At 42.6% G+C, this 12841-nt stretch overlaps 1 protein-coding gene across 5 annotated transcripts in view; it reads left to right on the plus strand.

The window, feature by feature from the left end:
* Rapgef5 (Rap guanine nucleotide exchange factor 5) overlaps positions 1–12841 on the plus strand; it is a 237618-nt gene that overhangs the window by 170686 nt on the left and 54091 nt on the right. The gene's annotated exons all lie outside the window — the stretch shown is intronic.

Here is a 12841-nt window from a genome sequence, read left to right on the forward strand (position 1 = left end):
CTCATGGCCTGCCGCCAGCCTCTGCAGTCTCACATGGGCCAGGGTATCAGTTTGAACTGCACTGCTGGACCTTCCCCTACAGTGGTTTTGAGAAAAGGTCACACTCAGAATTGGACACACGGCTACTCAGTTCTCACGCTTGGGATGATGAGGAAGTAATGAGGGAGTGAGCAAAGCCCATTTGGATTTTCACAAAGGTCCTTACACAACAAATCCCTCTGTGTGGTCCTTGGGATTCATGGCTAGGACTGCTTGCTTCTGCGGGAAACTGTGTTTTAAGGCAGGTGAATACCCATCAGTATTGTAGAAAATGTGCTAAAATGAGCTATTAAAGCCTTGAGTCCCAGGCCTGGACTCCATTAGTAAATCAGCTGGAGACATGGAGCAGGCCATAAACGAGATGAGCTCCGAAGCGTCATGTACCACAAGCTCCTTCCCTGAAAGGGAAATGCTCGTCCTTTCCAACATAGACCAAAGAACCATAGAATCCTAGATCTGAGTGAAGCCTGAGGATGCACGTAGGTGACCTCCAGAATTGTCTGGACATCAGAACTGTGAGGTCACCTCATGCTACTGATACTGCTGCTGTGTTTCTAGAACCTTGTGGAACAGAATGTTGATGAGTATGACGCTTGAAATCCAAGGCTCAATGGTTCATATTTGGTGGGGTATTTATATGTTTGTGTACAGCCATCACTGGGAAATTTAAAGTTCCTTTGAGAAATTATACTATAACAACATGTCTAGTGGATAGCTCTGATTTATCAGCTACTAGCAAAATCCATTTGCAGAGTTTTATTACCAAGCCATTTTAGGATATTCAGAAATAGTCTACTGCAGGAGAGGAACTACAGCCCCCCCACACACACACAATGAAATATACTACATTGTATCTTTATACTTGTTACGCTTCTGCATACTCTCAAGTTTTAACTTTACACGTGACTTCCATGTTTTAAGAGATGCACTCTTCATGACTCACCCTCTACACCCATGTGATTTAGTGCCTTTGAAACTTTAATTCTTCTGTCCTCTGTATAAATATCTCTGACTTACTGCTATGTAGGCATTGTTTTATTAGCAGATGCTGTGGACACAACTGAAGAAAACCAGGCTTGTCTTCTAGTGTGGTGACACAAAACGAGGAAAAGCGCCGCCGGTGAGGTGGTGGCTGGTGGGTAATTGGCATTGTTGCCCGATGGTAGCTCCGATGACCGTGATCCACGTCTTCCAAAGCAAGTGCATTGGAAGTGCTTTAATAGATTCAAAGATCTTAAAAATTAACATGAAAGTTTGGAACCCGAAAAAGTAGACTTAATTGAAATGGCAAGGAAATCTGCTGTGTGTATGTTTAGGCTAGATGTTACTGTTACGTTGCTGCTCTGAAAGCTGAAGAATCTGCCTCCCTGGAAATGTTTCATAAGGCTGTCACCTTTAACCCTCTGAAACTGGGAGAGTAACTTTCGCCAAGACAGGGAACAAGGATGCCACTCAAGGCCTTTTGCAGCACTATGGACCTGTCATTTTTTTTTTTTTTTTTTTTGATTTTCGAGACAGGGTTTCTCTGTGTAGCTTTGCGCCTTTCCTGGAACTCACTTGGTAGCCCAGGCTGGCCTCGAACTCACAGAGATCCGCCTGGCTCTGCCTCCCGAGTGCTGGGATTAAAGGCGTGTGCCACCACCGCCCGGCTGGACCTGTCATTTTTAAACATTGGGCTCTCTGCTTATGTGCACACTAATAAAAATAAAGTCAAGGAGAAGCCAAATTCATTAGCACATGCCCCAGGTGCCTCAGGATGCTGAAGAGCACCAGTGATCAGTCAAAGCTTATTTCCCCACAAAGGGCAAAGACGTGGCCCAACTATGCACAGTGACAGCAACCATGTCCCCAGTGGCATCAGAGAAGTCGGAGCAATTGGGCTTCCATAAGGATGTGGCTTCCGTTCTGCTCCAGGCTGCTGCACTGCCATTTTCTGTTTGGTTTGTTTGGGCGGGGCTATTTTCGATGATGTGTTTAGTTTTTGCAATTCCTTTAGCTTCTCACCTAACTGCTAATACAGAGAATGTATTTGTCAACCATAATTGAAGCACTGGGAGACTTTATAAATTCACATTAACTAAGTGATGTGATCATTAGAACTGAGTAGAAATAATTCTTCTCTGTTGTCATATATATACATTTTATATATATATATATATATATATATATATAAACAAAAATAAAACAAAAAACAGGGGCCTTAGAGTACATGAAGCCCGAAGTCCCTGCAGACCTGAAATCCAGGGTTCAAAGGTTACTCAGAATGACAATTCATTTATCCAAACCTTGCCTCATTAGATGGGTCCTTGTGCAGAATCATCATCCTCATTTAATGGACTTCGACATTGAGGTAGAAGTTAATTAAGTTGTGCCAGAGACTGAGTGTACGTTCCAGTCTAGGAATGAGCCCAGGCGTGTACTCCTAGCCTTTTTCCAAAGACTGTTTTTGTTAGAAACTGGAATCATGGGTGAGCAGCAGAACTGAAGTAAACATATAGTTCAACTCAACCTTATTTATATTCACTTGAGACAAACCTCCTCTCCAGCACACATGACCTGCTTCCTGTCTTCCAGGAATGAGAAGGATGGCCCCATGGGCAGCTAACTGAAAATGTTTAAGAGAGAAAGAGGGAGAAGGGAAAGAGGAGGGGAGGGAGAGATGGACAGACAGACCAACCTAGACCTGAACTGTCAGATGAGAAGTGGAGGAGGACCATTTGTCTGGATGTCATCTGGTATGTCCATCGTCTGGGTTGATCACACCACCTTTGATTCTGCGGTTACCTATGGTAGCAAGGGAACTGTTGCCCTTCCATTTCCCGTAGGTTGAGGGTTCTTTCATTGCCCGTTGGTAACGAAGCAAGATGAAGTGTGGTGAGACTGACTAATCACAAGATCTTTAACACACACCGGCTGGCTGTGGAAATGTGGGCGTTTCCATGACAGTGCAACACGTGGGTGAAGTTGTTTAACGGACACGGGTGTAGTGGAGCAGAACACCTGACATGGAAACGGTGCCTATTTAGATGGGCTTGGATCACTGGGATGGTTTTGTCTTATCTTTGAGACAGGCCCTCACATAGCCCAGGCTGGCCTCATAGCCAAGGATAACTTTGAGCTTCTGGTCCTCCTGGCTGTGCCTCTTGAGTGTGAGGAGGACAGGCATGTGCACCATGGTGGTTTTATGTGGTACTGGGGATTGAACCTGGAGCTTTGTGCATGCTCGAGCTACACTCTGCCAGCTGAGCTATGTCCCTAGCCACAAGATGCTTCTTTCTTGAAAACATTCTCATGTTTAGTCCATATTGAGCTACAGTTTATTTCTGAATTATATTTTTAATATTATGAATAGCATCATCAAAGTTAATACAAACTGTTACAGTTTTTCAGTCAGTAAAGTTTTCGATGGAAGGTAACTTATGCAGTGATTAGCCAGTAATAGCAGTCAGCTACATAGAGAGAACATTTCATTAAGCTTTTAAGTTTATGATTTTCTTTCAGTTTCTATCCTTGTTTATTCTATGTCCACTATTGTAATGTGTTTGTGTTTGTATACAGGTTAATAAAGTAGAAGCTAAAACATTCATTAATTTAAAGTGACTATGCAGACAACTTCTATTTGTTTTCTATCAGAGGTTCTCTGGGAAAATGATCTCCACAGAATAGTTTCTTAGTTTTAAGATAACTGTGGTTTTTGGTCTGTCTAGAGCAGTGGTTCTCAACCTGTGGGTCACAACCCTTTTGAGGATCGACTGACACTTTCACAGGGAGTTGCCTAAGACCATGGGAAAACACAGATATTTACATTACAGTTCATAGCAGTAGCAAATTTACAGTTATGAAGGAATGAAAATAATTTTATGGTTGGGATCATCACAGCGTGAGGAACCGTGTTAAAGGGTCACAGCATGGGGAAGGTTGAGAACCACTGTTCTAAATGAAAACTCTGTTTTCACATCTTACAGTTTTTAAACGTTATTTTCTCAGAAAGTCCTGGATATTATATTGGCCTGTTTAATGTTGTCTTTTACTAGAAACACATGGGAGTTGGCCTGAGTCTTGCTGTTTCCATATTCATTTTTATGTGTGATATTTGTCATGCCTTGTGGAGATACTGAAATTCATGAGCCTAGACATTGTCCATAGTGAGCTTGATGTCCCTCCTGTATTCGCTGTAACAGCAGCAGCTGCAGTTATTTGAAGATTTGAGGAGGATAGCTCACTGGCTGTGTGCTTGCCCAAGCATAGATGAGGCCCCAGTTCCTCAAAAACAAAATCGCCTCAATATGTGTTTAAGATAATGTCAAAGGTTGGAAAAATATCTGTCTGTTTATATTTCTTTCCCTGAACCATAGATATGTGCTGTCTTTCCATGGGAGTGATGGATTTAGAGTAAGATTATCAGATTATTTGTCTGAATCTCAAAATGCTTGTGACATCCTCCAAGTAAAATTTACCATCTTACCAGAAAAATGGAAACAGAAAAGTCTCTCCATCTCTGTCTCTATCTTTCTGTCTCTCTGTCTCTGTGTCTCTGTCTCTTTCTGTCTCTGTATCTCTCTGTCTCTGTCTCTTGTCTTTGTCTCTCTGTCTCTGTCTCTCTGTATCTCTCTATCGCTATCTTTCTCTCTGTCTCTGTCTCTCTGTCTCTGAGTGTCTCTGTGTCCATGTCTCTGTCTATGTCCGTCTCTCTGGGTGGGAGGAGGTGCTTAGTCTTGTCAGTGTGAAGGATTGCTGGCTGATGGCACTTCTTTGATTATAATTACTGCATGTTAATCTCTCACAGCATGTTTCAATCAAATTATTGCTTCATTTAAAAGGACACAATGTCACGGAATTGCTGTAGCTGACAAGTACGTATCTAAAAGGAATTGTCTTTGTATGGGAGAATTTTTGCCCTTTTTCTTCCCATAACTCATCTTTTCCTCATTTCTCTTCGGTCCAGCTCACTTTGCCCTTCCCTCCCACTTCCCATTGTCCTGCCGTTCTGTCCTCAGGCTTGCTCGCCTGATGTCTGAAGCCCATCTTTGGCTTCTGTTTGTAGCATTTCAGTTCCTACCAGGCTGCCAATCCTTCCCCAAATCTTAGGAATAAATATGAAATTAGTCACGACTGTCAAATAAGGATGGACAGTGTGAAAAGCAAAACCAAAAATCTTTAGAATGTCTTGTCATCTCTAAATAGTGACAGAAACCCAATTTTCAGGGAAGTTCCTTTTTCTACTCCAGGCCTGGCAGTCTTGCCTGTACTCAACCTGTAAGGACAGTTGGCAAACCCCGACTTTTAAAGGAGTGCCACTCAGTGTGAACGTAAACGTACAAGTTAAAGCAGGCGGGTGTTTGTGCCTGAACACCCAGTCTGAGAGGGAACATAGCTTAGCTCAATGACTGTGTGTGAGCCTCAGCTCTCCTCCCCATGTCCTGCGGGCACATGGGCCACGGTAGTTTCCTCCTGCGTTTCTTCTGGTCTTTCTTGATATTACATACTGTGCTGTTGTATAGCAAGCTTCTAGATCTTAAACCTAGTGTCCAATCGTGGTTTTACTAATGGAAAATATAAGCACGGAAAGTGGCTCCCCAGCAGAACATGTGGGAAGAATGCCCAGGGCCCGTCTCTAGCACAAGAACAAACAAAAACCTGATCATTTCATCCTAAATTTGGATCTTTTCCTCATAATGGTGCATATAAACTATGAATTCTCAGGCCTTGTTTTAGATTGACCTGAACTTGGTAGCTTTGCATGCCAGTTTCCATGAAATGGATAATTCCTGGAATAATTTCAGAACACATGGATTCTGTTAGTGTTGATTGTCATGGCATGTACACCTCAGAATTATGACAGGGTACGCATATGTCTAAGAGCCTCTTAGGAGGTGGGGGTGGGTATCTGTTCTCACTAAACAAGAAGACACATGGGGGAAGTTGCTTCTCGAAATCCATGGTACTGAGGTCAGTCAGGATAAACTCAGAATACTAACAGCTGCTGACATGTTGTCTTACTTAACTGAGAATCCTAAGAACTAGATCATATGTATGATCTTGTCCTTGGGCCTCTGAGAATTTCTGGTATAAGTGTATTATTTGTGATTAGACATGGGTGCATGCTGTAACAAAATCCTAATGATGATTTAAACGTGACATGAATTTCTTTCTCTTTCCTGTGTGAACAAATGTGTTGCAATGCTGCTCAGGCCACTCGGCTGTCCGTGCTAAGGTTCCTTCCAGGTGGCTGTCCCAGTGCACGTGATAGACTTTCATTTCACTTGCATTTCATTTCATACTAGCAAGCCTGGCCCTGCAGCCCCCTGGAGGAGGCCTGAGCACCCCTGTATATCAACATGTATACCACAGCCTTGGTCTTCTTCTCATTGGCCAGAACTTAGTCTCATGGCCACATCCCTAAGCTGGGAATAACCCTGCTTTATTTTATTTTTCATATCTGGAAAACACGGTGCCCAGGGGAAAAAGTAATTATTAAAGAGGAATAAAATAGCTTGTAATTTTTTTAAAAAGATTTATTTTTTTTAATTGGATACACAGTGTTCTGCCTGCATGTATGTCTGAGCCACCATGTGGGTGCTGGGAATTGAACTCGGGACCTCTGGAAGAAGAGCCAGTGCTCTTAACCTCTGAGCCAGCTCTCCAGCCCATAGCTTGTAATTTTGTAAATGGAAGTTTGCATATAAATCTGCTCTCCCCCTCTGTCTGTCTCCCTCCTTCCCTCACTCCCTCACTCCCTGTCTCTCTCCTTCCTTTCTTCCCACCCAGGGGCATATTTCTTGAAACAGAATCACCCTAGCCTTGTACTTGGCAATCTTTCTACTTCAGCATCTCAAGTGCTAGAATCCCGGGATTCTGGGACTATTAGGGTGTGTCACCACACCCAGTTGTTAAGAGACTTGAAGCCACAGTTACACTCCTTCTTCTTCTCCTTCTCCTTCTCCTTCTCCTCCTTCTCCTCCTCCTCCTCCTTCTTCTTCTCCTCCTCCTCCTCCTCCTCCTTCTTTTTTTAAGAAACACAAACACACTATGAGTTAAAGCATTTGAAAAACCTGCAAGTAGTATAGAGTAGATTGGCCCTTATAGTCACCTCAACAGTGAATATTGACTCACAAACACATCCTCTTAGTCTGCATGCTTACTTAGCTGCTGAGTACCTTCCTCATAACTGATATTTGAGAATTATACATCTTTCACTCCAAAAATATTTTAACTATTTTTCATAAGTGAAATTAGATGATAGATAGATAGACGATAGATAGATAGATAGATAGATAGATAGATAGATAGATAGATAGATAGATAGATAGATAGATAGATGATAGAAATATTCCATTGTCTATGGCTTGAAAGTTAACAGTGGCACAAATAAAATTTATGAGGGTTGCTTATAATACACAATTTTATTATCTTGTGACATTTTAGGAAAGACATTGAGGTCTGTCCCCTGGCACAGAGTTCTTGAACCCATGTAATGTCCTGCATGATAGGGGTGATAGGAGCAACTTTCTCAGTATTTGGCTTTAGTTGATGGTTCTTAACAGAAGAAATTCTGAGACCTTTGGATCTCCAGAGTTGTAAGACTAACTTTTGTATGCTAGCAAGATGACTGGTAGCCAAATCCCAAGGTAACTTCAGCATGGAGGCTGGTCACTAGAAGACTAAGACCTCACAAGGCCAATAGGATTTTCATCCCACCACCTTTAAGCATGAAGAGAGAGATTATATTAATTACCAATGTCCCATAATTTATCCAATCATGCCTATATAGTGAGACCTCCCTAGAGCCCTGGTTCACAGGACGTGGGGAGCTTCCTGGTTGTTGAACACATCCATGTGCTGAGGAGGTGGGGGCCACTTGCACAGGGGCGGCGCTTTGAGACCTGGTCCTATTTAGTCCTTCATTCAAAAGACTGTCCGTCCCTGTCTGTTGTGCCAGCCTCTGTAATGAACCAGGAGATATATCCCTGAGTTGAGTCTGTAGAACAAATGATCAAATATGAAGAGGTATTTTGGGGGTGGTGGGGAGGGAATCCCAGTTTATAGCTAGTTAGCAGAAGTACAGGCAACAAGCTGGGACTTGTGACTGGCGTCTGGAAGAAGAGCGCATTTGTGTGACTGAACTCCTAACCTGTACTGATTCTGAACAGTTATTGTCAGGGTTGAACTACAGGGCTCCCAGCTGTTGTACCAAGAGGAGAAAAGATTATTTTATTCTTTAGAGTTTATTCTATGCATTATTGTGTATGTGTTTGATGGGCATGCATGCCATGGTGTGAGTGTGGAGGCGACGCTCAAGTGGGGGCCAGAGGACAACATCATGGAGCCATTTTTTTTCCTTCCACCTTTAAGTGGATTTCAGGGATTAAATCTGTTTTCAGGTTTCTATATCAAACTTTTTTACCCACTGACCCATCTCACTGGCGTTTTTTTATTCTGTTATATTTTCTATTTATGTTGTTGGTGATATATGTAATGTATCACCACCAAGAGCCATGTGATTTCAATATTAAGAGAAAGAGCTACAGATGTTGGTAGATTAAATGGTTCATCCATTTTAGAGCAAAACAAAGCAGGACAGGGAGTGTGGCTCAGTGGTGTTTTGTGTCCTGAGCATATGTTACAACTTGAGTTCTGTCCTCAGCCAAACAACAGAACACAACCATTTCAGATGCAGATGCTTTAGTGTACTTTAAGTATAAGAAGCTAAAAAAGAGAACACTTGTCCTTTAAGATATCTTGTTCAGTGACAGTTGATATGCATTGACATTCTGTTTCCCCAGGTGTTCAGATGGTAGTTCCAGCCATAGCTGAGTTGAACAAATGCCATGGCTTTAACATGGAGTTCAGTTCTTCTGACTTAGAGGAGAGTGAGCAAAACGTAATTGTGATTCATGTTCTTCAGTATCTGCAATGCTTGTGGAGAAGTCTATCTGGAAGGAAAGGTTGATAGTATGATTTGGACTGTGAATATTTTGTTGATTTGGTTGGGTTAGTATGATTTGGACTGTGAATGTTTTGTTGATTTGGTTGGGGTTTTTGTTGTTGTTTGTTTGTTTGTTTATTCATTTGTTTTTTTTTCCTAGACAAGTCTTCACTATATAGCCCAAAGGGACTTTGAACTCATGAACTTCCTGCCTCATTTTCCTGAGTGCTAGGATTACAACATGTACTATCATACCAAGACACGTGATTTGGCTTTTGAAAAAAGCCTTCTGCCTTAACATTTTAAGCTTTGAATGTAAATACAATTCATATGCTTTGATAGCAGTTATGAATTTGTGTCTGAGTCCTTCCATGCGATTGTTGGTTCTACCTTTCTGTGTGTGCACTAGCTTTCTGTCACATGGCCAGGAACAGGTGTAGCCTCAAGTAAACAGGTTTTCTGGGCCTAACACACATGCAGAATGCTGGCAGTGGCCAGGACTTGGGATGTGGAGGCTTATTCACTCACAGTGCTGAGTATCTATCATCCTGGGGCTTAAAGGCTACTTCTGTGGGTCCTTTAATTAGCTCTCCAATCAACTTCCAAAGCCCAGTGAACAGCTTTGCCTTTAACTCAACAGAGAGTATGGTACTCAATCTTGAGTAATAGGAATCCAGTACATGGTTCCCTACCAAACATTTTGTGACCCTAAACCACAAATCTGCCTCTTACCTATATGTGAAGCAAAGCAGTATGCCTTATGGCACTCCAGTGACTGCTGTGGAAACAGGGTACCAGGCATGCCTGGTGTCAGGCACTGAGGGATATCACCATCCTAACAATATTTTAACACGGGCGACACATTCAATCTCATTGGAACTTTTCAGTTTGTATAAGATCTTGTGCTGTAATATATGAAAGATTGGGAGTCGTCTATTAGTAACTATGTAGAATCTTTTTATCTTTCCTATATCTAGCTATCTTGCTAAAACTGCCAAAAGTAACACTTGTCTCTGCATTACTAAACTCTGAGGAAAATAACCTCTCTGGTGGCCCTAACTTGCCAGATACAGAAATAAGTAAATAATAAATACCGTTTCTTTTTCTAAAATTCAATGCTAATGCTTCACAATGACCGGGAAAAGGATTAAAATTCAGAATGGTAGTAGAGTTCAAACTTTGTTAAGAAGCCGTTCATGAAAATTCTTCTTGGTGTGTTAGAGGTACAGACATCACACCAGGACCTGAATTGATTCAAGTATTAGAGTGATTATTAATTGCTTGAAATTGCCATGTCTCAGGCTTCTAATTTAAAATATTATGTTTAAATTAAATTTTTCTTTGTTTCCTGAAGCTGTAGCATGTTTACTTGACAGGCACTTAGGAACACAGCTTGCATCTTTGTGTGATGTTAATCATATGAGCCAGCAGTAGTTCAGTGAGGTCAATGATATTAGACCTAGTGACTCTCAGAACCAGGATGCTAATTTTTATCAGTAGTTGCTGACAAATTGGTATGAAAGGTCTTGTACCCATGACAGTTTCCACAACCTGATCTATGCTGCTAAGTGAAATGTTGTTGCATTGATCATGAAGATATTTTTCCTCCTGGCTCATTTGTGAGAGCCACCGCTGTCCCTAATCAATGAGCCCTACAGCTGGATCACGAGTCTTTGGGGAGCAGCAGCATGGTACAAACTGCAGCAGCAGACGATGAGAATAGCCTTCCTCCTCTCCATCTGCTGGAGTACATCCCTCTGCATAGCAAGGAGCATCTCCCCAGGACCCCAGCCGAGCCCCACCCACACAACCCACCCAGGGGCCTTGAGTGCTCCGCGGATGCACCTCCCAACATCTAACTCAGAAACTGCTTTTCCACCCTCTCCCTTTTTGGTTCTTAGTTTAACTGCTCCCCGTCTCTGTTTCTCTCTTCTTCTCTTGCCTTTTCCTACCATGGCCCACACGTGAAAGCCCACTCGGCTGAACCCTAGACCACAGCTTGTTTTTTCCATGGGCGTGTGGGAGAATTCATACCGGCCTCAGACTTCTTTGCATATGGCTCCTATTACCATAACCCACGCTCTAGTCTTTGATAACCTTTGCCTAATAGCTTTAGTTAGATTACCCTAGGAAATCCAAATACCACATTTGTAGAGGGAAACTCAGCTCCCTCCCCTCACTTTTCCCTCCCCACCATGACAGTCCTGTTGTGGCCAGATCAATCCTTCAGAAACTTCCTTGTCACTTTTTGCCTCAAAAGTCTCCATTTATTCCCTTTTCCCTGTGGAAGGAGCCCTCGGATCCCTAGCCAACTCTCAGAGGCCCACTAGGAATCAGCTCCGACCTACTTTCTCTAGGCTTACTTTGAATTAGACCATACTGTCTTTCTGTTACTATTCACTACTATGCTGTAGATGCAGTCTTACAAACCCACATGTCCACAAAGTGCTATATATAGCCCAGGCTGACCTCAACAATCACATCACGTTTTCAAGTCCTGGAATTATAGGCACGCACCACCACAAGGGGCCCCTGTGCATTTGTGACATTGTCTGAGCCTCCCAGACAGGTTGGACAGCACACACATAAGCCAGATTGTAATTGTGCCCGGATACTGAAAACAGTTAACTGGGCTGGAGCAGCAGCCACACAGAGGGCTCTTCCCCACTCATCACCAGGTGCCCCATGCACAGCCTGCATTGTGTGCCAGTCTGGAGGGGCGGGGGGGGGGGGGGGTCCCTGTGTGCTTTGCTCTGTGGTGCTCCTTCTAGAAACACTCCTAAGGCCATGTGTGGGTCTGACGGCAGCTAAGAACAAAAGAGCAATTATATTCAAGTCATCCCCTCCCAGACGAAGAAAGATGGGATTTCCTAACAGTATTACAACTTAAAAATATACCTGGTTATTTGAAAACCATACCCAAGCCTTGTCTGTAGTAGGTCTCTGTCTTTTATAGGGGTGTGGCTTTTAAGGGTTGCTATATAAACATTATTAAATAAATGAACATTTGTGAGTGTGTGTGTGTGTGTGTGTGTGTGTGTGTGTGTGTGTGTGTGTGTGTGTAACACATACCTAAAATCAAAATTTGGGGGAAATTATAAAACTGCAGGAATTGAGTAGATTTTAAAGCTGTTGAACAATTGTATGTGAAGTCATCAGTATCCTTTCAGAAATGTAATACACTAGAAAAGCGTCCCACTTGCAATGGCATAGCACTATGGTTCAAACTCAGAACATGGTTTTGTTTTGTTTTTTAACTTATGCTTAATCAAATTATAACATGTATTTTGGCAGTACCTCTAAAAAAAAAGAAAAGAAAAAAGAACAGTAACATTTCAGGACGAGAAACAGGGTCTTTCCAATCCAAAGCTTTCCTTGGCTCCCAGAAGTCAAGGGTAAAGTAAGATATATTTCAGGATGCTTTTATATCCCACTGCCCCTGAAGCAGAAACACAGGAGGAACCCAAGTGCTAACAGTACCTGGGAAGGTGAGTCAGTCAGAACACGGGGTGAGGGTGGGGTACTTGTGGTACTTGACTGAAGCAGCTGTGGGCATTTCCTGTCGCGAGCCCCTTGTTCGCTGGCATGGCAACCCACTCCGCAGATAAGTACTCCGTTAGTTGTTGCTGTGCATTCCGCTTCTCAGTCCTGAAGACAACTGAGGTGGATTCTATAATTGTTCCTCAGTAACCCTGTACTCCTGGTGTTAGTCTTCGGGGTGGTTTGGGTTTTGATTTCTTTTATATTTTTTGCAGGCAAAAAGAAAGCTTACCCTTTGGGTCATGTTTCGATCGATTTTGTTAACTCAATTTACATAACAATCCCACTAAAGCCTCTTACCAAACCCCTTACTGTTCCACCCTGATGCAGCTATGA

The sequence above is a fragment of the Peromyscus maniculatus genome, chromosome 14 (genome assembly GCF_049852395.1).
Source record: "Peromyscus maniculatus bairdii isolate BWxNUB_F1_BW_parent chromosome 14, HU_Pman_BW_mat_3.1, whole genome shotgun sequence".
NCBI lineage: Eukaryota > Metazoa > Chordata > Mammalia > Rodentia > Cricetidae > Peromyscus > Peromyscus maniculatus.